At 31.0% G+C, this 24,298-nt stretch overlaps 1 long non-coding RNA gene across 1 annotated transcript; it reads left to right on the top strand.

The window, feature by feature from the left end:
* The first annotated feature begins 4,877 nt into the window (after window positions 1–4,877).
* Window positions 4,878–12,708, top strand: LOC129985218 (uncharacterized). Its single transcript, XR_008785543.1, has 3 exons — window positions 4,878–4,932; window positions 5,181–5,249; window positions 12,374–12,708. It is a non-coding gene; the product is annotated as an uncharacterized LOC129985218 (long non-coding RNA).
* Window positions 12,709–24,298: the final 11,590 nt, after the last annotated feature.

Genomic DNA, 24,298 nt, shown 5'->3' with positions numbered 1-24,298 from the left:
AGATATACAAAGATTTTTTTTTCAGTTTTCAGTGAATTTGGATTCTTTTTAGAAGTAAATCTAAATAAATTTTTTGCCTCTCAGTTAGTTGTTTTTTGTAATTACCAAAACTGCCGAATTCTCTAGATCTGACGTCGAATTCAGAGAAAACTCTGACATTTTGGAAATTACAAAGTTGCTATATTCGAGAATTTTTTTTCTATCATTGCCAGGTACAGGAAAATTCTGCAAAACGAGAAAAAGAAACTTTCCAATAAATTTTTTTTCAGTTTTAGAAAGAAAATTACAAAGCCGTAAAGTGCAATAAATGTAAATAAATGCAAGAGTAATTATATGAACTATTAAAAATCATATTTTAAACAAAAGCCAAATAATTTTAACAAATGGTAAATGAACAGGAACTATCAGATACATGCACACAAGTTTCTTGCTTAAAAAAAAGACAAAAAACTATATTTGTAAATAAAGAATTAAAAACGACCTCCAGCCGTTGAATAGATGAAACATCCGTCATCTTCGTTATTTAAGTACGCTTACAATTGATTTTCCAAACTAGATCTCGTGTAGCTTCAGAAGGCGACGTCAATGTAGCTTAAAATCAAACAAAACAAAAGTAAAATTTTCAGAAATATATGTTATTACATTGTTTAATTATTATACCTAATTTATTTTTTAATTTGGGAATTATTTCATAAAAGTTGATTCTATATTTAGACATTTTAAAATTTTGGAAATATTCCATTTACTATGCTTTATTTATACGTATTCTTTCCCACTATCAGAATAAATGTTGTTGTACTCAATTTGTAACTAAAATAAGATAACTATGTTTTTATTTCAACAATTGAACGAAGGAACCAAAATGATGCGTGACAATGCCCCAGAAGGATTTCTTTTCAATGCTTGAAAATGTCCCTCAAAATATATCTGCATTTTCTTGCTTCTTTTTCGAAATGTAATCATTTCTCGATGTGTGCACCGAGCTCGTTTCCGAAATTCGCTGTCAGCTGGATGTCACACCGCAAACAGGTGGGGCGAGAAAAAGACATCGTTAGGGAAACATCGTTCAGGCGCGTTTGCCTCTAAATGAGTCCCTTTTGGGAAAGAAAGTGTCTGCGTTCTGCCATGAAAACAAACCGAAGCGCATAAGAAAACACATTCGAATAAGAACGATATTCCATTTCAATTTCTTCTTTTAGAAGAAAAAACGTTGCTTGTTTTATAAATTCAAGAACGAAGAAAAAGATTTTAATAACAATAGTGGAAAGGAATGCATTATTTTGATATTAAAGTGCAGAAATGTCATACGAAACGTTTCTATAATGCATCTCGTTTGAGTAGTGTTGTTTGAAGGCTCGCGAGATATTCATTGCTATTGTGAAAGAAAAACCCGTGAAATTGTTTCGCTTGGTTTGTCAGAGATTAAGGATAAATGTATGTGACGCAGGTTGTTTTGAGAAGTAATGTAATTCAACGTATCGTGAGATAGTTCGATATATCTTCCACTTTGATTTGTTTTTTCCCGTTTACTATTTTTCATATCTCTGTATTGTTTTCAGAGTATTTTACATCTGTGTTGTTTTCAATTGTAAATGGAACCCTGTAGTGTTTTCATTTTGAAAAATATCGGCGCTAAAAAGGATGATCGACTACGAAATTATATATAAGAAAGATTGATATTTATTTCATATTGGAATTTTAATGTCTCTGCAAGAAAATAATTCGGATGAAATTAGTATCTTAAAATTTATTTTTAAAAATAACTATTTCTGATGTAAAAGTCAACAATGATTCATTGTTATAGAGAATTCAGTAAAATTCAAATTCTATGATTAAAGAAAATATTTTCATATAAAGATTTAAAGTCATCTGTATATATTAATATATATTTTCTCTATATTATATATTATTAATAATTGAGTTTTAAAGACTCTATTTGAGCTCATCAATGGCTGATGGAGCCTCATTACTAAATTCTCTTTTCGGTCATTTCATTTCTCAGGTATTTAGTATACATTTAAGTATGGCATGAATAGATTACCAGAACTTGCAAAATTTCATGACTTTATAATAAATTAATAATCAAAATTTGTAATTAAAAAGTTCTGCTCTTCGCAAGATAAAAATAAAAATCTTTTTACGAGAATAATAAATATATGATTTTGTATCTGAACGTAGAGTGTGTAAGAGCAATTCTGTAACTTAGACGTGGCATCCAATTGTGAGTGGTGCCCTAATCTGTAACAGTCTACTTGAAGAGGCACAAAAATGTGTTCGAAAATAAAATGGTGTTCTCCAGAAAGAAATGAGTTTTATTTGAAGAGAATTACAATGATAATGATAATAATTCTACAGTAATAACAAATAAATGATATTTGTAACAATGGGCATAAGACAATTTTTAAATAACATTCTCCTCTATTCTATCCACTAATGTTTTCCCATAGAAAGCTCTCATATTCAAAAAAAACAACAACGGGGATATTTATTATTTTGCATCATTAAAAATGATCAACATTTTAATGCCCTAAGTTTCAAATTTGAAACCGGGTTTTTAAATTTCACTGTACACTTGCAATTGTTTCGTTTTTGATATTTGGCTGTAAGTATGTTACCATTGCATAATGTTCTTTTGAACAAAAGTAAAAAATATAAACACCAGCTGTCAAAATTGTTCAAATAATATGACATTTTATTTTCTCTCCGTATTGAACGAGTGACATATTTAAAAAAAAAAATCAGCGGAATAAATTTTTGACGCATTTTATTTTTCCGAAAAATAAGTTGGCGAGAATAAGTAATAACTTTTGAAGTTGGCGAGTATCTTATTTTTACTATAATATAATTATTTTTAGTAAGGGCCTGTTTTGCTTGAAGAAAATCTCATTATTTTTGTGGGTATCAATTTTGTTACTTAAGGCATTCCAGGTTTTATGAAATCTACTTACCTATTTATTCTTTGTTTAAAAATATCTTTTGTACCTTTGCATTATTGTTGTTTCTGTTCTGCGATAAATTCTTGGGTACTGTACGAAAAAAGTAGTACGATGAAAGGGAAATTTCTAAAGGACATTATGTAGTTAGCTGGCTCAACTACACAGTTTGAGTATATATAATCCATCCAATATTTGAAACACATATGAAGAAAAATACTATAAACATCAACAGTTTCTAGTTTTTTGTTTTTCAATTTGATGATTTAGATGTACGAAATATTAATATGTATTAAAGATTTGTTTGCTTCGTTATTGGTTTAAAATATCATTAACTTAGCGCGCTAAGATTTTGATATCTTCATTCTCTGAATTTTTTTTTCAGCCATTTCTTTGTGTTTCATATTCATTATTGGGTGTCTGCTTATTTATTGGCCGTTTTATTAATTCTATAATTAAAACATTTCTTTTAAAAAATTCAGTCTGTCAAATAAAGTCATCTACTTAGCATTTGAATGCTAAGATTTGTAGACATTGGACTTGGGTGCATTTTTGGAGCAAATAGATGTCTCTCTACAACTTCTTATTTGATCATTATTTTTTATGTCGTAATCTATGAATACGCATTTTAACGCCGGACATTACAGTTAAAAGGCGTCGTAAGTGATTTCAACGAATAAACCATAGCAACGTTACGACAACTGAAGACCGTTTTCTTTACTATAACTACTGAAGTCAGATTTAAAGCTGATACAAATCTTATTGGTAATTCTGTCATGTTCCAAATATTGAGCTGGAGGCTGTGGTGGTATGGTCTGAATTTGTTGAAAAGAAAAGTCTAGGTTCGAGATTCCGATTCTACCAATAGAGATAACTTGCTTGTGGACCTGTTGTACACTAAAATTATCATGATTGGAATTCAAAAATATACTGCAGGCAAACGCTTCTGTATTTGATCACTGTTCAAAATGCTGAACTTCCATTAAAATAACCTCTGTGTTGCTTCGTTTAGTTTAGGTACATTAACGTCCCGTTTTAAAGCAACACTAGGGATATTTTGAGACGGACCAAGTCATTTTGAGTCGATTTCACATGACGAGGACAACACCTGATCTGGTTCTCTTTCTCCAAACTTCCATGCCACACTAGCAGAAGGATGTTTGGCCCCGACGGATTTCACGTGCACCAGACCGCTTACACGACGGTCTTCAGGGGAATCAGAATTCGAACCCGAAACCTTACCACCAAGTCACCTGTGTTGCTTTAAAATTGGTTTATAATTTAATTAAATGGAAAAGCATCTGTTGCTTTTTCCTACAGCATATCAAAACAATGTCCGAAAAAATTAAATTAATTGACTCAATTTTTGGTTTTCTCCCTTGCTATCATCTTTTGGATTATACTCACATAAGATTCGCACATTATATACTCATAAGATTACTTTCGATAAATCAATAAATATTTAACATTTTTACAACCATCTGAGTTATTTCAAAAATTCTCAAATTCTTGAAAAATTTTACAATATCCTTTTTACTTCGATTTCTTCCAATTCTAAACTTGCTTCAGAACAAAACACCTTAATACAATGGACATCCTATAATTACCTTTTTACTTCGTAAGAACATTACTTCTTCTTTGCATGTGGAATCCAGATGCGTTTGCTTTCAACCTGTTAAAGTTTCTTTTCATTTGATGACTGTTGAAATAAAGGAAATCATTTAGCCCATTGATCCCATTCATTTACTATGTTGCAAAAAAATAAAAATTATGTTTCTTCTCGACAACTTATCACATCTTTTTGTACTGTGAAAGAGCGCTCAACAAGTGTTACTTTATGATTATTAAGTGCTCAATAAACAGGTGGCTACTTAAAAAGCTCAGACAGGAAGTACTAACGATTCAACACATTTAATCTATTTTTTTTTCTTTTTAAACTAGCCTTATAAATACTTGCTAACTAATACATATAGCATTCCATTCTTTTATATGCTTTTAGGTAAGTAGTATTATATATTTTTTTACGATTAGATTTTTGAATTGTTGAAGGTATATTTAATATTGTTCAGGATTAAAACAATATGGTAAAATGAAATGCTTAATTATTTCCTTATAAAATATCTCCTGTTTTGCTTAATTTTAACCATAAAAAATTGTAATACCGTTCATTGATATACATAGTTCTGTTAATTTGCTTTTTAAAATTTAAATATCGACATCAATTATTTTCGTTTTGCCTTCTTTTAGAACTTTCTCAAGGAAAGATGAAGTTTATCTATTTTTTGATGTGCGTGACTTTCATCATGGCTCTTTCGTGTAAGTATAATTTAGTTCGAAATATTTGGCTGATAATGTCTATCGAATAGATACTTAGAAAATATAGTTTCATTTGTGCTGAAAGTAGGCGAACACCTCAGTATTATCATTTAAAAATTCATGGAACTATAATACATGAAAATATATACAAAAATGAATAACACAGTTAATATCAGAAAGTTAGTATAGTTAACTGAAAATAAGAAACATTAATACACGATTTTTAAATTAATATCGTTCTAGAAGATTAAATGCAAAGCTTCTCTAAATGTTATACAGGCAAGAGAGAAAAAAATCATATCATAATAAGAATTTTTTTAATTGTTACAAAAACTTAGGAAACCTCACACGTCTTCTAGATCTAATTTTAGAAATACTTTTATCAATTTGTCCATTTAGAATGTGACAATTGTTTCTGTTTTATCTGGTTGTTGTTAAAGCTCTTGAGTAATAGAAAAAATACCATTGTTATCATTCAAACAAAAGGACAGTTTGACAAGATCTATTGGCATAGATTTCTCTTTTCCATTAATGAGAATTGTGAACACTTTTTCATTTTAGCTGATTGCTTCATGGGGAGCTGCATGTAAGATTGTGAAAGGGGGTATTTAACATTTTAAACCGATACTGAAACATATGTGAAAGTTCTTCGATGCAGTTGGGACAAATGTTGAACTTTTTCCATTACCAACAGCTGACAGTGGTTGGCTAGGACTTCATTTTAGCATCTAGCACTGATACAAATCTTGGATTGCATGTTGTGGGAATCTCGTCCGTGGAGAAAAAGCCAGATGTCGAAGAAAAGTCAAAAATGTTTAAGAGTTGTCCTGACACCAGTTCTGCTCATGTGGCTTGTATCCCCTTCTTAACAGCTGAATACATATCAAGAAGAACAATTAGTATAATATCATTCAACTGGAGTTTTATGAGCTTTAAATACGTTGTTGAGATGGCGATGTACGTTTTCGTAAGTCCATTCGCTTTTAGATGATGAACATAGTTAGTTTGGTTTAGTTTAGTTTAGTTTAGTTATATTAACGCCTCGTTTTAAAGGAACTCTGGGGCTATTTTGGGACGGGCCTTGTAATTTTGAACAGCGTTAAGGTAAAGAGAACGATACCTGATCCGGAAATCCCCTTTCCAAAGATAAGCATACCAAAATAATTCTGTTAGTTTCAATGGGATTATCATGTTCTTTGAAAAGATTAGATTCACAGTTTCTACTTTGCTCTATTGCTATGACGACAGGACAACCAAACCGAGATATTCAACCAGATACAAAGGCCAGACATAATTTCAGTAGTCTTTTCGGCTACTTCAATCCATCTTGTAAGGCAGTCAGTTATTATTAATTCTACCATTTAACAATAGGTTTAATGATTTCAGGAAAATATCTAAGTAAATCATGAAAAATAATCTCGCCTTAAATACGTTTAATTGAATGAACTTCAAGTAAACCAAGTTTACAAAGGATATTTAGTGTGCAGCATTATCTAAGGATTCTCTGTTACGAAAATCAGGAGAAGTATTGAAGAAGGAAAATCCACTTCTGTGATAATTATAGAAATAGATAGGACGAGTCTTCTGGAAAATTACACAGCTGAATGCTTTTTTTTTCTCTCTCTCTTTTGAAATTTCCTATACTACCAATGTAAACCGATTCTCTGGGACAAAGGATACACAACTGCGTAGACGAGAGTGCTTTCTGTAAATTAACCTCTTGTTTTTCAGCGTAAAATCATCGATTGGCCTATTCAGTCATGCATTTTCCTAAACAATCCGATTTTTTGCAGATATTGCATTTTTTTTAACAGGGATACATATGAAGAGTTTATTTCAAGGTTTCGATCGGGGACTTCTGCCGCTTTCTCCAAATAATTGGTGTAATAGATGCCAAAGTATTAGTTTAGACAGAAATTTTCAGTTATTCAGGAAGCTGCAGCAAATGTTTTCCCATAAAACATTATTAAAACTACAAGACAATTCATAATTATTCAGAACTTTTGATTCCCTGATTCCTCTCCTGATAGCAATTTCCGAGTCTCTTGTAGCGAAGAATCACCCGATCGTTGAATAAAATGCGTTTTAATCGCTATATATGGTTTTACAACTTCGGGATTTACGACGATATCTCAGATTATAGCATCGACTTCCTGTGGCAGATTCAATACAATGGTATTGAATTTCATTACATTACCGATACTTATTTCTGCACTGCAAGTTCAAAGTTCGATCGACATAGTAAACCACAGTGTGAACAGCTGAAATCGTAAAAAAGAACAGCTTTTAGTTTAGTTATATTAAGTCCCGTTTTCAAGCAACACTGGGGCTATTTTGGGATGGACCTCTTAATTTCCAACTTTGGTCAGATAACGAAGACGACACCTGAGATGACATCCCTGAAACGTTTCTAAACTTTTGCACCACACCAGCGGAGGGGTTAGCTTTTATTTCAGTCATCTAGATGGAAACAAATACGGCACATGCGAAATATCTTTCTTCACAAATTTATTATAAAAGTCAGCATTATAGAAAAATAACAGAAGACTGTTGAAGAAATAGTTAAAAAAATTAGAAAGAATAAAAAAGCTTTTGTAATAACATTCAAGTAACCGCAAAATATTTATCTTTGAACTTAAAAACAAAAGGATCCAAATTTTACTCAAATATTTTATTCACTGATCTCATTTTCGCAGCTCGACGGAGGCGGTATAAAAATGGATTTATTTTTCCGCTCTCTTCCTCGGGTCTAAATCATTGGTACAAACTCAAAAATAAACAGGTGCATGAAATATTCGGCTTCGCAATAGTTCATTTTTATTACATTGGTTTTTTTTAAACACTTTTTGCAATAATCATGGACATTTGAAGCGAACAAAGATATCAAAACTAAGCTAATCAAGACTGAAAAAATTAAAGCACGTTTTTACGCGCCCATGCACTGAACAAATAAAAAAAAATTATTTTATAGCCATAATTTATTTTGGATTGAAAACGATATTCTTTCTGAATATATGAGTTGTTCTAAGCTTCATAGAATAATTGAATAGAATAAAATGTTGCATTAAGTAGTACTGTTTCCTGAGCATGTAAAGTAACTTCTTAATGACTATACTTCGTTCCGTTTTATTAATGAATGAATCTGCATTTAGTAAATCTAATTAGTGTCCTGTATGCCAGCTTATTATTTTTACAATATATTGGCTATTTTTTCAATGAACTACATGATTTAATGTGTTATTCCATTAACTTTACTATTAAAATAATTATAATCAATGAAATCATTTATTCTGTTAATGCATTATTTCAATTCTCGGCAAGAAGAAATAAAAGCATCCGAATTTGTGAAACATATCTATAATTATGTTGAAGAGATGCTTTTATCTATAATACTACTTGAAGAAATTTATTCCATCAATTAAATCTCCTCTAATATGATTCCAAATCTATGCTGTTCTTGTCAAATTCTTCAACGGGGCGAATTTTTATAGCTTCGTTATTAAACTTTTGGAATAGTTAAGCAAGTTATCTGAAGTATTAAGCATTTACGTGAGAAGAAAATGCTCTGAAATTTATTAAAAGAAGAAAATTCTTGGACAAGATTCCGTGACTAAAGGTTATTTGTTCTACAGACGGGCTTCGGTGAGGAATCTGAACCTGCCCGATATTGCTTTTAGTTGAGAAACTTTTCCGGATCAATTTTCATTAAAGAGAGGTGAAATTAGTTTTTCACGTTTATAATTCGTTTATTATAATCAGAAATTAAATGATCCGAAAGATTTCGGTCAATACTAATGCTATTGTTAGGCTTTAAATTATCTAAGAAAACTTTCAAATTAAGAATTTATAGAACTTTATTATAAACAAATGCAAATATTATACTTTTGATTATAAGTGAAATATTATTTGATTTAAGTGTATATATTATACATAAGAAGAGGATTCCATAATCAAAAAATATTTGACGATTTCAAAGATGAGCCAGTGAAGAAGATTTTTATTTGATATTTAAAATTCATGATAGATGATTTAACCGATTTGATCAGTAGTGCCTGTCAACTACTTGAGTTAGTTTCTGACAGCCTAGTGGTAACAACTTTGCTTTCAAGACAAGTATTTGCAAATTAGGGAGCCTGTTTCACAAGTGCCTTATACGCAAACCCTAGTACCTATTAGATAAGTGGATATGAAATATCTCCGACCCATGTCGTCTCCTTCGCATAAACTGTTCAACATGTCAAATTCTGTCACTGGAAGCTTTCTTTTAAATATCCCGATTCCAAAAAAATCTATAATCGAACTAAATTCAGGCAGTTAATTAAATTAAAGAAGACATCATGATTCTTAAGCAAATTTGTATTGATAAAGGAGGTAATTTTTTAGAGAAATTACTTCAACATGATGGTGGGGGGAGAGGTTCTGATCTTTACTTTCAAATTCACTGAAGCCACTCATCTCGAATTAAAATTAATAGATTAACTGATAATTAGATTTTAAAAATATTAAAATAGTATGCTTTTATCTTGAAAAATAAACTATGCAAAAATTTTAGAACCGAGGGATCCCGAACTTTGGGTCACGACAAGATTTTGAATGCATATGAACCTTACTCGAAATATGTGATGTGGGGAAATCTTTACTAGCCCTATATTAGAAATATTTTCTTGAAAATTATATTTATTAATTTGCTTCATAAAAGTTTCCTTGCTGGCCATAATACCTCTTTAGTGAAAAAAAATGTCTATTGCAATTCATCTATGGAAATATTCAACGTATTGAAGATAAAGTATCTCGCTACATATTCTGCCTTCTAAAACCTTGCTTGCACTGTTAATATGTCTGTAATCACTTGCTCTAGGGTATCAAAAAATGAATGAGAAATCAATTATAAAAATAATTTTAAATGCAAAAAAATAAAATAAGTGATACAACGAGTGATTCCGATTTTGCAACATCAGAAATTCCTTCCGAAATTCGACTTTTTTTTTCGTTTCTAATTTTTCTCTTTTTATACCGCTTGTATACTCTCATTATCATTGACTCAACTTTATGCTTTAAGGTTGTGTATCAAACTTCATAAAATTAATTACTTATTTAATGTATAATTCAATTTATTAATATTTATTCACAAGTTCCACGTCGTCTTTTATCTTTGTCATCACCGCCTTACAATTGAGGGGTAGAAGAGAAGAGTATCGTAACTTTGATCCATTTTCAATATTAATTTTTATTGGCATCCCAGGTTTCGCAAATCTGTTACAAATGCTGATTTTAACTTCTTATAGTTTTTCAATTTTGCATTTTTAATTAGTTTTTTTTCCCACTCTTACACGGGAATCAATAATGCAAAATAGTGTTGAACTTTTGACTTTCATTTATTATGAAAACAAATATTCAAGAAAAGGAGAATTTTATTCCCATGAAATAATAGTTATTTTTGATTAAATTTCAAACTTTACATGCATAAAAACAAGTTATTTATATGAATTCGTAGATTTTAAAAGATTCATTTCTTCTAAAGCATATTCATTATATTGCTATTTAATGAATGCGAAAAATCTTTACTGAACTTAATTATTTGAAAAAAAAAGTATCATTGATTTCAGAACTCAATTTTTAAACTTTTTGTTTTTTTAAAGCAGCAAAGTTTCTTTTGAGTCGATTTCTATGTTAAATATTGAAAGCATCAATTGGTTTCAATGCTCTTAAGGCTAGTTTTCCAGGACTAAGAATGATCATTTTTGAGAGTGTATTGCCCTGAAATCTGTTGCTTCAGTTTTAATCGAAGTGATTGCTACCCGTCTTAAAACATATTTAAACTAAACAGAAAATATAAAATAAAAAAAAAAATGTAAATTAACAGAAGTTAAATACAACTTAAATCTATTAAAATACTATCGTCATTCAAACTATTCATTCTTGTATTAATTTAATTTCAAATGTGTTTCATTTTATTATATTTTCATTACAAATTTCAAATGCATTTCATTTTATTATTTTTCAATTTTTTCATTTTATTTTATTTACAGTTCATTTGTATTGCAATTATAGTTTATTTTTAGTTATTTTTATAAATAATTAAAAATTACATTCCCTTTAATAATCTGAAGAGACTTATTCGGTAGATTCCTATAGGAAGACTACCTACCTATTGCATTAATTTTCATCAGAAGACTTTGGGAAAATTTCTTCAGCTCTTCACCGATCATGATCCCTAGAACTCAAAAGCACCTTTCGTTAAAAAGTTTATTATAGATATATATAATGCCTATAACGATTGCCCATGTTATCTTGTTCATAAGATAACTAGAGTATTTTGTTTGTATTTTAAATGGCTTGGAATATATTGTTAGAAATGTAAAAATATCGAACGAATTCTTAAATCGCCCATCTAGCTCAAAGGGGGTTGAAATGGTGGGGAGTTGAACTTTTCTTAATATTAAAGATAGAAAAATAAATCCAAGTAGCCAAATTAGCCGCTCATTCAGACAAACCACTTTTGTGTTTAAAGTTTTTCGATAACTGCAATATCTTTGAATTTAGGGTCTGAAAAAGGATTTTGACTGTTTCTTTAATCAACAATTTATGTTACCAGATATTAACTCAGATGTAAAGGAATCTCCCTTTGCCTTCCAGTTTGCCAAGAGGAATTTCTTTTAATAACAGCCAAAAATATGCTTTGAATGCTTGTAGATATATTTAATAATTTTATTTGCAGAGGTGAGAAACATGCATATAGATAAAATGGATTAATGAAATTATATACAATATTTTTTTGGGACTTGTGAGCTAAATCAAATATTAAAAATATCTGTGTATGTATGTACATTTTATAAAATGAATTTTTTACAGATTATTCCAAATTTCAATTAGATAATATGATTCAGTATTTTATATATATTAAAGAATCACTTAATTACATGAAATGAGATTCATTAATGAACTCTCATTAAAACATTAATGAGAGTTTTATAACCAAAATCCTTTTCCCTTTATTTAAGCAGTTCTATAGTATCCTAATCCATTAAAGAAATTGATCAAACTTACTCATGGTTACATTATTTTCTCTAATCAAGAAATGCTTGTCAAGGTACCATTTGATTATATTTCTTCTTTTTTTGAAGATCCCGCACTTGTGGATGCTGGATTCGGGTGCCCTTTCTGCCAAGGAGAATGTAACCTTCACTGCAAGCACGTAGTCAAGGCAAGGGGCGGATTTTGCACAGGTGCTTTCAAACAAACTTGCAAATGCAACCGATGATTACCTTTCCAGAAGACACGAAACATGGAGGATAGTGCGAACTTCATCCAGACATCGGATGCCGGATTAATAATATTGCACTGAAATGTTCATAATTTAATGTATACCTATTTAAGATTTAAAAACAGTGATGATTTAATTTTGATATTAGTTGTACAAGTAACATTCTAAACAAAATAAAATAGATTTACGCTGCAACGTCATTATTTAATTTTCGTTTTTCCATTCTTGTGTTAACCGAGTTCTCAAGTAACAATTTTAAGCAAAGAGAACTCGTTCTCTTATCGCCCTGTTTTTTGTTTTTTTTTATTTTTCTATACATTTGAACTACTTGTTACGAATCTAGAAACCTTTCGTATTCACTTTTTTTTACCTATTATTGCTACATGGGCTAGAGAATTTTGTTCCAGTCATGGATAATATTGTAATGACCCGAAGCACCATTCGATTCTTTTTGGTAACATGTGCCTAAATGTAAAATCAAAAGGCTCAGTTTTCTTGCCTCTCTTTTCCGCAAGAATAATTTTACACGGGCTTAGAACAATTTAAAAAACTAAAAGTTTAGGAAGAGCATCAAATAATAACTGAATTGTTATTTTTGGATTTCCGTAGAAGAATTTAAAAGGTGCACTGCATATGCTACTAAAAAAGAAAATGTAAAAATTCTTCCTTGGAATTAATATCCAAAGAAAACAACGTTTATTTTTTAGTTTATTTTTTAATAATGGCTAAAATACGCGAGAGAAAGAATCCATTTAATCACACCAAAAGAAAAATTGTTCCTTTCTTGTAACAGAAAGGCATAATATGTATCATTTACTTTATATCATATGTAGCTCTTCGTCGAAATGAATAAGGAACACAAGCTTATTTTATTCAGAATATAAGAATGAATATATTTTTCTAATATAAAATTGTTGAAAACAGCTTTATGCTAAATAACAACTGCATTTTTAAGTTACCATGTTAACGATCGTACAAAAACATGCATAATTTTAATACTAGTTTTGTTTCTTTTGGCATTAGATAAAAAAAAAGCATCTAGTTTCAATCTAGAATTTATTTTATTCATTTCTTTAAAAGTAAAAAGGAACAATTTCAGCTTTTTTTCATCCGAATCACTTCAACTATTTTATTTTGATTATAGCTTATTAGATCAATTCTAATTAAAATAATTCTAAAATATCAGGACAAAACTTGTTTTAGGAACTGAAATAAGGAGATTTCCCCCAGTACTATATATATGTGAGAATGGAAGGTTAAGGTGGTAGATGGTACTGTCGCGAATAGTCATTTCTGTCTTTCGCTGGCGTTAACAAGTTCTATCCAATAGTATATATCACTATAAGAAGAAAAAAACGTACTTTCAATGCTCGCATGGAGTCAACGAGATAGATAATGAAATGATACTGCTCATAGTGTGTAGATAAACTGGACGTTTACATTCTACATCGTGTGTTTAGACCAATTCATTTTCATAATTCAATTCAATTCAATTAGCAATAGAATGGTTGAAAAAGCTCTTACCTGTCAGAAAGGAACTGGAGGCAACTAGTGGATTTCCCACATTTTATTCACACACAGCTAGCATATTTACAGGAAAGACAAAGCAATACAACATGACTTCACCACGTACACAACAAGACTGAGTAGGACAAACAAAACACAGAGGAGGACACAGCGCTCGCGTTCGGAAAACCTTGGACCTCGAGGGGTGTAAATAAAGTTTCAACACACTCCCCTTCCCCCCGAATGACCAGGGTTTCATTCAAATGAAATAATTAAAAACCTTCCACATTGCAACATTTCTTTTTTTTTTCATATATCTAATTTCAACATAAATTAAAATTTCTATAAATTCACATAGTTTAAATCAATACTCATGTTGCAATGTAATGAAAATTTCAGTTTAACTAAATATTCAAATGTTTAAACATTCTTAACATTTTAAATTAACACATCAGGCATAAATGCAACATTTATATAAGACAGAATATCAGTGACACAAATTCAATATTTCATAACAATAGTTTACATACTCATCAACTTATCATAATAAAGTTAAATACAAGTTAAGGATAAATATCTTCACATTTGCATTTAAATTTCAAATCTCACTATAGGTTCCTAAAAAACATAATGAAATAAATTATACTTTTCAAATTAATCATGCATCCATTTCGAGGTTGTATAACAGCAGATATATTCGTTTTAACTTGACAAGATCTAACTTTACCATCTCTGCCAAGAAATACAGCTACTACTTTTCCTAATTTCCAAAAATGGCTAATAAGTTTATCATCATTAATTAATACTATATAATCAATTTTAAATTATCTTTCAGTGAGTAGATCTTAATATTAAAAGATATTCTTTAAGCCATTTTTTCCAAAAATGATGCGTTACCCTTTCACGATAATTAAACCTTTTAATTACCATTTTTCTATTAGTATCGATAGTAAGCCTAGCAGGAGGTAAACTATTAATTCTTCTTTCCATTAACAAATGAGCTGGAATACAGGTTCCTGAAAATCAGAAAACACATAAGTCTAAGGACTAAACTAAGCACACCTTCCATTTCAAGAATTAAAGTCTATTTCTTCTCGCGGTTTTGCCTGAAGTTCTTCGAAGGGCAAGTTTGACAGATACTTCACTCTCTTCATCTTTCTGTCTCAAATGATTCAGCTTACCTTCATCAACTTCAAAACAAGATGTATCATCTCTATGCTTATCCTTTTTGTCATCCTTTTCTTTTTTCACATTAGAATCGAATTCAGTCTTTTTACTGGAAACATCTTCTTTAACAGGTTCCAACTTTTTGTCATGTGTAGAAGACGAGGTAACAGCAGCATTAGATCGCCTCAAAGGTGTGAGATTTTTCTTTGGGGGGGTCTGACACTTTCAAACTGCTTAGAAGTTACAGGTGGTGGATGATGATACCATTCACGTCTTTTAGATTCTACAGGATATGGATTCTCTCACCAATCCAAGGTACCAGACTTCTTTCTTTTCTTCTCTAGAATTAAGTCCTTTTTTGTCACGTTCTGGTTGAGAACTCATTTCAGTTCTGTCTATAGTGTGCCTGTCATCTTTAGTGGATTCTCTACTTGTTCTTGAATCCCGGCTATCTGGACGTGGAGGTCTACCCTTTTCCCATCTTTCTTTATCTTGTTTTTCATATCAATCATTCCTATCCTTATCAAATTTTTCTCTAGAAGTTTCATGGGGCATATAGTATGCGTTTTCTTCATTTTTCAAACAGCATTCCTCAACAATATTCAGATTTAATTGATCTGCAATAATATTCTTATATTCATTCAAAAGCCAATTATTTTCTTTCATTCTGATACATAATTTTTCAAATATGCGATTAGCTATCTCAAAGTTATTATGTAATTCGTCAGGATTTTTATCCCAAAACAGTTTAGTTTCATATCTCTCATTTTTGAATTTTAAGTTGTTTTCAAAGCGTGCAATTAAATCCTTGTCGCTATCAGATATTTTCCCTATCTATTATTCTCATCGAATCCAATTCACAAAACATTTTTAAATTTTCATTTAACGCTGAACAGCATTCTATTTTTAAAAAAGAAACATAAATCTACTGGTGAGATTTGTCCTTGTACAACTTTACCGAAAATTGCATCCATTACAAATAATGTTTTAGTTAAATTTTCCCTTTTGCCTGAATGAATTTCCCAAAAATATAGCGCTCCAATTAAAAGGAAAAATTCGTTTCCGAAAGACTCGCAAGCATTTGAAAGCTGTATATTTTTCTTACCAAGCATCTTTTCTAATTTATTAGATGATACTTTAAAAGGAGAACTAGAAATAGCATCGCAAAGTAAGGCTTCCATTTCAATACTTTTTTCAGGGTCATGAGAATTGCAAAGGGTAAACTTTACAACTTCATATGTTTTTATCTATCGGATCCCTCGAACCAAATGTATAAACTAGCAGTTTTTCTCTTCTCATTATAGGCAATTTTAACTCGTCAGCTATTTCCTTTTTCAAAAAGCATCGCTGAGAAGCGTTGTTTAGCAGAATATTTACAATTTTCCCCTTTTCTCCCAACTTCAATAAAGGCGAACAAGTCTCTAAAAGAACCTCACCCTCATTGACATTTATGTTCGAACAAGTTACGACTTTCTCCTTCTCTACTTCTGACCTTTCACCCCTTGCGGGTTCAGAAGGTATTGACGTGTCGCAAATCAGCCCAGAATGTCTACGGCGACATTTACCACGTGTCCGTTTTCAGGTGCCATTTTTGTAAACATGTCCTGCTTTCGTGAGGCACAAGAAACATATCCCATTTCTTCTTAAATGTGCCTTTCTTTCCTGAACCGGCAAAGGGCAAGTTGAAGAATCGTGGTCGGATTTAGGCTTTACACAAAATAAACATTTTTTCACATCTATTACACAAGCAGATGCATGCGGAGTATTCGCGCTTGTTTGATTATTTCGGTTATATAACTCAAATTTATTCTTATTGAATTTTCCGTATTTATGGCTAGGTTTTTCATAAATGGCAACTCTAGATTCTGGGAATGCATCTGTACCAAATTCTTTGATTAAATGTTCATTTCACCCACGACATTGAATTCCGATTTTTCAAAATTCTAATGAATCCGAAATAGTATTTTTTCTTTTCAAGTACATTTTATGTGAAAATTCCAAGGATAATTCCCTAGGGATATATTTTAACAATATGGGCTGAGTAAAGAACTATAACTGATTGGACTAACACTATTATTTTCTAAATCTCATATGTGCGTTTCACATATAGAATATAATCGGCGTAACGTCTTAACATCGTTTGTTTTTTTCGTACAGGATTTAAATTTAGTAGTTGGGACATATGAGCATCAATAATCATCTCGGTTCTACAGAATCTTTCTTTTAGTATATTTATCGCAATATCATAATTTTCTACTTTTAAAGCCAAACCACGAACAGCCATTTCAGCATCGTTAACTAAATAAGATTTCAAATAATTAAATTTTTTTCACATCGCTAAGACTTGAATTTTTATGTATGGCTATATCAAATTGAGAATAAAAGTCATTCAATTTCAGAATATCTCCATCAAATGGAGGTATTTGTAATCTCGGAAGTTTGACTGAATATTATTGGGAGTTTCTGTTAATATTTTTATCATTGATAGTTTCGCTTTCACATTTTCGCAAAAGTTTCTCAACTCGCATTTTCCAAGTTATCATTTGATCCTGTATTCTTGTTGCCTTTCCACTTCGTTAGTCAGATCTTGCACTTTGCACAAATTTAAAATCTCCGAGTCAAGTTTCTTTAATTGATCATCTTTGTCTAATAATTTCGCTAACAGTTCTTCGATTATATCTAAAGATCTTTCACTCGTTTTGTTTATTTCCTGCTCTAGCTGTTTAAAATGCTCTGTTACGGCCTTTCTGACAGGGGTTCTAACTTTTTTTAAACATTCCAGATCCATTTTAGCTAATTCGCATATAAAGGTATCTCCTGTCGAATTGAGCTTTTCCCGGGTTTCGGCACCAAAATGTTTAGACTTCAATTCAATTAGCAATAGAATGGTTCAACAAGCTCTTACCTGTCAAAAAAGAACTGGAGGCAACTAGTGGATTTTCCACATTTTATTCACACACAGCTAGCATATTTACAGGGAAGCCAAAGCAATACAACATGACATCACCACGTACACAACAAGACTGAGTAGGGCAAACAAAACTCAGAGGGGGACACAGCACCCTCGGGCGGGAAACCTTGGACCTCGAGGGGGGTAAATAAAGTTTCAACATCGTGTTACCTCAAGAATTTATAATAATTTCTGTTAGGTATACGATGTCATGTCATACTGATTATTATATACACAAAGAAGAAAGAAAAAAAAAGAATAAACAGGGGCAATATCTGTGTGTGTGTATGTGTGTGCGTGCGTGTGGGTGTACGGGCGCGCGTGTGTGTGCAGTGAGGGGGGGATATTTTATTTTCAAAATGCAATATGTAATCGAATAAATCAGATATAATGCAAACGAAAAACTCAGATGCGCTCAATCAGGAAAGTTTTGAAGTATTTCAAGGAATAAATACATATTCATGATTTATAAAAATATTTATTATTTATCAACCTAAAATAATACAAAATATCTTACTATATTTCTTGACTCCCTGATCGAGTCGGTTGCGTTTAGTATATTTTCCAATGGTAAATTTAATTGATGCTACTGGGAGTTGGGCATCAAGTCATTAAAATAATTAATTTTCGTTGTTCCTGCAAACAATTTACCGCTTAATTCTGCATAAAGTTATCAAAGGTATTATTTATTCTCGTAAAACTCGTATTAAATTTATTGGTGCGAGAAACTTTCAGAGTCATCAGTTTTGGAATATCGTGACTAAAGGTTATCTGTTCTCCAGACCGTTTGCATTAAACTAAAATATTGGAACAGATTTCATAAAAGCGTTCATATTACTTTTTTTCCTTGGATCAAAACCATGTTAGTTTGCCTTTAAAAGGAACGGAAAACTTTTAGGCTTAATATTTAAAGAAATTTCATTAAGTTTGATATCAAAATATTGCTATTCAAGATTATATGTCAGTTTTACAGCTAATCAGAAAATTAATCCATCTTAGAATAATATATTCAAAAAGTATGAAAAAATCTCTATATTCAAAAAAGGAGGAATGGAATATACCTTTCATTTAAATTTAATCAGAAATATAATATTAAATTTATTTCAAATACGTCATTTCGACATAGGACAATACTTCATTCAGTCGAAGTCCGAGGAAATATATAACATAATCATAACGCACTTTGAGGTTTTTTTAATAACCGAAATGGAGTTAAATTTTTATTTTTTTACGATTCCAAAGGCAAAATAATAAAAGCTAAACCCCTCGAAAGATAATAAAAATCATAATCGATGGCAATTAGTCAATAACATATATAAAGTTAAGAGAGCTTGGATCATTCAACAATGACGAGATACGCATCTCCGCGTCTATAATTTTCTGTGGAATTATATGAAATTAAATAATCCTTAAATATATAGCTTAAATGCACAGAGGATTGATCATTTTTTTAAAAAAATATAGAAATTCATTTCAAATGCATGGGATAGTGCCGGGTTTTTCAACCGTGCATAAATATACGCTTCATACCCACCCACCCACCCTTACTGTCAATTTGGATTGTAATTCACTCCGATCTTATTAATAAAATGAATCCGTATACTTGATTTTTAGAATATTTCAGTTATTGAAAGTGACATATCGTCTGACCTTTAACACAATTTTTCTTTCTACCAGGCAAATTTGGATTCCGATGATTCCTCATTACGTAGGCGATAAAAACACAAATTTAAAATTAACTTCATTTTTTTTTCCATGGAAAAGCATGGTTTGTACGTGGAACGAAAGATGGTCCAATAAACAAGAACGAAAGTCCAAGAAATTTTTCCCTTAGTGCTTTTATTAAGGAACTTTTAGGGATTTCCTTGACAGTGTCGATTCAGGAAAGGAGATTTTTGGTATCTTTAGAAAATATAGTAGAGAATATCTTAGAGAATATAGTAGGTGTGTTAATGATTTTCATCCCTAGATCAGGAAATATTAGAAGACTTTCGAATAAAATAACATGGAGTAATTTAAGATTAAAATAATAAAATTAATTAGGATTCAGATTAAATTAAGAGATTGTTATATATATGGGGGAAAAAATGAAACAATTTTAAGAACATATTTTTGCGATATTTCCAAAATTTATAAATTCATTCTGCAAGTAAATTCTACGTCATTCATATTGCATTTGCTTTTCAAATACATTTGAATGATCACCTACATTATTTCAAAATCTCGTTAAAATGCTGGGAGAATAGCATATTTTCTTCGCAATTTAGATAATTACCTTGCCTGTAAATTCAACTTCTAATAGAAGAGTATCGTTCTCTTGGAGTTTAATTAGGCAAACGCTTCTATTAACAATTTTGGTTCAAAATTACTTCAGAAAGAGGGAAGATATGTATTTCGGTATCATTTTTCTTTTTGTATTTTGATTAGAATTTTAATTAATAATAATTGGGCGAAAGCGCGTCATTTTTAGCTGAATACGGAAAATGAAATTTCACAAAATTATTATATTAATTTACTAATCACAGATTTTGAAAAAAAATATTTATACTTTGTAAAGTTCAAAAATATAAATTTATTAAGAAGATAATTTTGAAATATGTGCAAGAACCAAAAGAAAATAATGATTTTTGAGAAGCAAATAGTGTGCTTTGAAATTCTTTTGCATTATAAATGTTTGCGGCCTTAAAATAGATCTCTCATATTAGTTCCTTCGTTTATGACAACCTTCAATATCTCACCAAATCCAATATCTCCTTCTCTAATATGTTTTCAATTTTCGCTGATAAATATTTTCCTGCAAATATATCCACGTATTATTTCGAAACCAATAAATCATTCTTTTATATCCACATAACTTTCAGAGCCATCCGCATTTGCATGTCTTGAAATAACAAATGAAGAATATTCACGTGCGGAATCGGAAATTTGCTTTCGTTCTTAACGAAATTTCTTATTTTCTTCCTAGTTTCTTTAGCAGAAATCGTTTCATCTTTTATGCAATGAAATAAATAAAAAAGCAATGTTTAATCAAATGAAAACGTTTTTGCTTTTGTTGCTTGTGATAGTTTCTATGCAATGATTTAAATATTGTTTTCCTATAAATCTGAAATAATTACTTTGTGAGATTTATTGAAGTTGATTTATTTCATTTAAGTTATAGTTGTGTGATTTATTGCAGCTCGGCTACTTCTCTTAATTCTAGAATGCATGTTTTTTTTTTATATAGAAAAAAATGTGTTTTAAATGCCTATATATAATTTAGAAAAATTTTTAAAAATGTTCGTTAAATTAAAAAAATTAAGATGTACGAAATGGTTTAAATAATACCCCAGTGATAATAATCACATAATAATTCTGCAATAAAAATAACTTTTCATTTAAAAGTCTCTTTCTTACCAATATATTTTTCACAATGTAAAAAAAAAAAAAAAAAAAAAAAAATATTTTGAAAGTATTCTTAATGATAAAATTAACTCATCAATATCTTCCTTTTCAAATATTTGAATTCCTTCTAAATTCCCACTTCCGCTTATACTTTTCATCTCAGACTCCTTTTATTTTACAAAAACCTTCATTATATGCATTTTACCTACACTTAAAGTTTGATCCATGAATTTATTTGTTTAGTTATATTAACGTCCTGTTTTAAAGCAACACTATGGCTTTGGGTTGGACGTCGTAGTTTTGAACAGCTGTCAGATGATAAGGACAACACCTGAACCGAGACCCTCTACCTCTCGAAACTTCCACTCATACCAGCACTGGAACGTGCACCAAGACGGTTCTTCAGTGGAATCGGATCTCGAACCTAAAACCCTTCGACTCCGAAGTCGAAACCTTACCACCAGGTTCCCCATGGACCCTACGAATTCAAAGATAACTTGTTTATAAAAGAATACCAATATGTTTGAGAATGTTTTGTATTCAAAAAAACAAGGTAAAAGTAAATGTCAGGGATAAAATAGGTGAACAAAAATTAAATAAAATCTTCTATCAGTAAAGAAGATCAGACCTTGCTTTCTTCTATCTATCTTCTTCTTGCTTTTTTTGTATCAGCAAAGCCTTACCTTTCCTCGTCTCATCCACCCGTCAATCACTGTCATAACGAAGTCCATTGGCACACTGCCATCAATACTTCTTCCGAAGAAGTAAAATATAATTCGGAATCGTATTAGTATCAGACACCAGACAGCATATACGCGAGAACCTTTACATACAGAGAATAAAAGTATTAAATAAAATAATAGAAGTATTGACTATTCTTTGTATCTGGTAAAAACGTTGCTGTTGTTGTTGCTGATTATCCCCAAAATATCTGACATACGTCAGATCAGCTCCAGTAGGTTGTTGACCACCAAAAAATCTATAGTAATAAGGGGATCGGATGTTAAGTTTCCCTTAGAAAGTCGATGCAACCCAGAATGTGATCTAATGAAGCTGGATGGTAACAATCTTTTTAACAAGTGGGGTGGATTTTTCTGCCACTTTCAAAGGAAATACATTTAAGGTGGCCACTTTTTAATCTAGCCAAAGCAATCTGGGAGCCACAGTCACATTTGATCTCCATCAGAATGTCAGGGGATGTTCCCATGTACCATTGGTGCGCAGGTGGAATATTCCATATTAAATTGAGTTTACATCTTTCATTTGAGTATAGTTCTTGATAAGTAAGCGAAGAGGCAGTCGCCGTTTCTCAACAAAATGATAAGGAGGAGGAAGAGAGCAGCTTCTGTTGGTAAAAAAACTGGAGCACTTTGGACTATGTCCAAGGATAGAAGTCTGTCTTTGCTGTTTTGCCTGCAGGCCTTAGCTGAGCATAATGGAGCAAGGCCTTCACGCTTTGAGTGACCCTACCAGGAGATTACTCATCCGACGTATTTCGCTCATTCCTCCCAGGTACACCCCCTTGCCGCTAAGAACACACTCTGAGGTGACCTGCTGGATTTGGTGGGGGGGGAGGGGGTTAAAAACGTAATAGGTAAAAGAATAGGGTACAATCGATTAAAAGTATCAAACTGATTATGATACAATATAATCGGATACCAACCCAGATCTACCTCGAAATTTTCAATGCCGGTCAAATAATGAAGGCAATACCATAACGAGCAGCGTCTTCACCAAATCTTTGCATCAAACAATGAAATAAATATTTACAAACAATAAGAAATAAAAGGGAACTTTCAAATGCATACACAAAGATTCTTTTTTCTAAAGTAGCTCTAAAACAACGAAATCTATGCATGATAAAACAGAAATAAAACGGTCTTCACACTGTTAGATATAATTTGGAATAAGAGTGCTGCTGGCTCAAGTAAGTTATCATGCTTAAAATCTTAGCTTCAAATTCCAACATAAACAGAATTAAAAACAAAGCAAAAATAATTAAATTTTTAGAAACCCGTGTTATTACATTGTTTACATAATATAAATTCTTTATTTAAATTTAGAGGTAGTTTTATAAAAATCGATACTTTATTCAGAAATTTCGAAATTTTAAGGAATTCTTTATATTATCAAATATGCCTAATATAATATATTATTCAAAGACATATTAAATTTATTCATTTTGAACAAAGACTTTTTACTATGAATCTTTTTAAGTAATTCTGTTTTTACATTGCTTTATTTTTATAAGCAAAACTGCATTCTTTACACTATCAGAATAAATATTGTTGATTTCATTTCGAAACTAAAATAAGATATTCTCGGTGTTTTTTGTACAACAGAACAAAGGAATAGAAATAATGCATGACAATGCCCCAGAAGAATTTCTTCCGAATGTTTCAAAATACCCCTCAAAAAATATCCGCCTTTTTTCTGCTTCTTTTGCGAAATGTAATCATTTCTCGATGTGTGCACCGAGCTCGTTTCCGAAATTCGCTGTCAGCTGGCTGTCACACCGCAAACAGGTGGGGCGAGAAAAAGACATCGTTAGGGAAACATCGTTGAAGCGCGTTTGCCCCTAAATGAGTCCCTTTAGGGAAAGAAAGCGCCCGCGTTCTGCCGTGAAAACAAACCGAAGCGCATAAGAAAACACATTCGAATAAGAACGATATTCCATTTCAATTTCTTCTTTTAGAAGAAAAAACGTTGCTTGTTTTATAAATTCAAGAACGAAGAAAAAGATTTTAATAACAATAGTGGAAAGGAATGCATTATTTT

This window comes from Argiope bruennichi, chromosome 9, assembly GCF_947563725.1.
Source record: "Argiope bruennichi chromosome 9, qqArgBrue1.1, whole genome shotgun sequence".
Taxonomy (NCBI): domain Eukaryota; kingdom Metazoa; phylum Arthropoda; class Arachnida; order Araneae; family Araneidae; genus Argiope; species Argiope bruennichi.
This window is presented reverse-complemented; position numbering and strand designations above follow the sequence as displayed.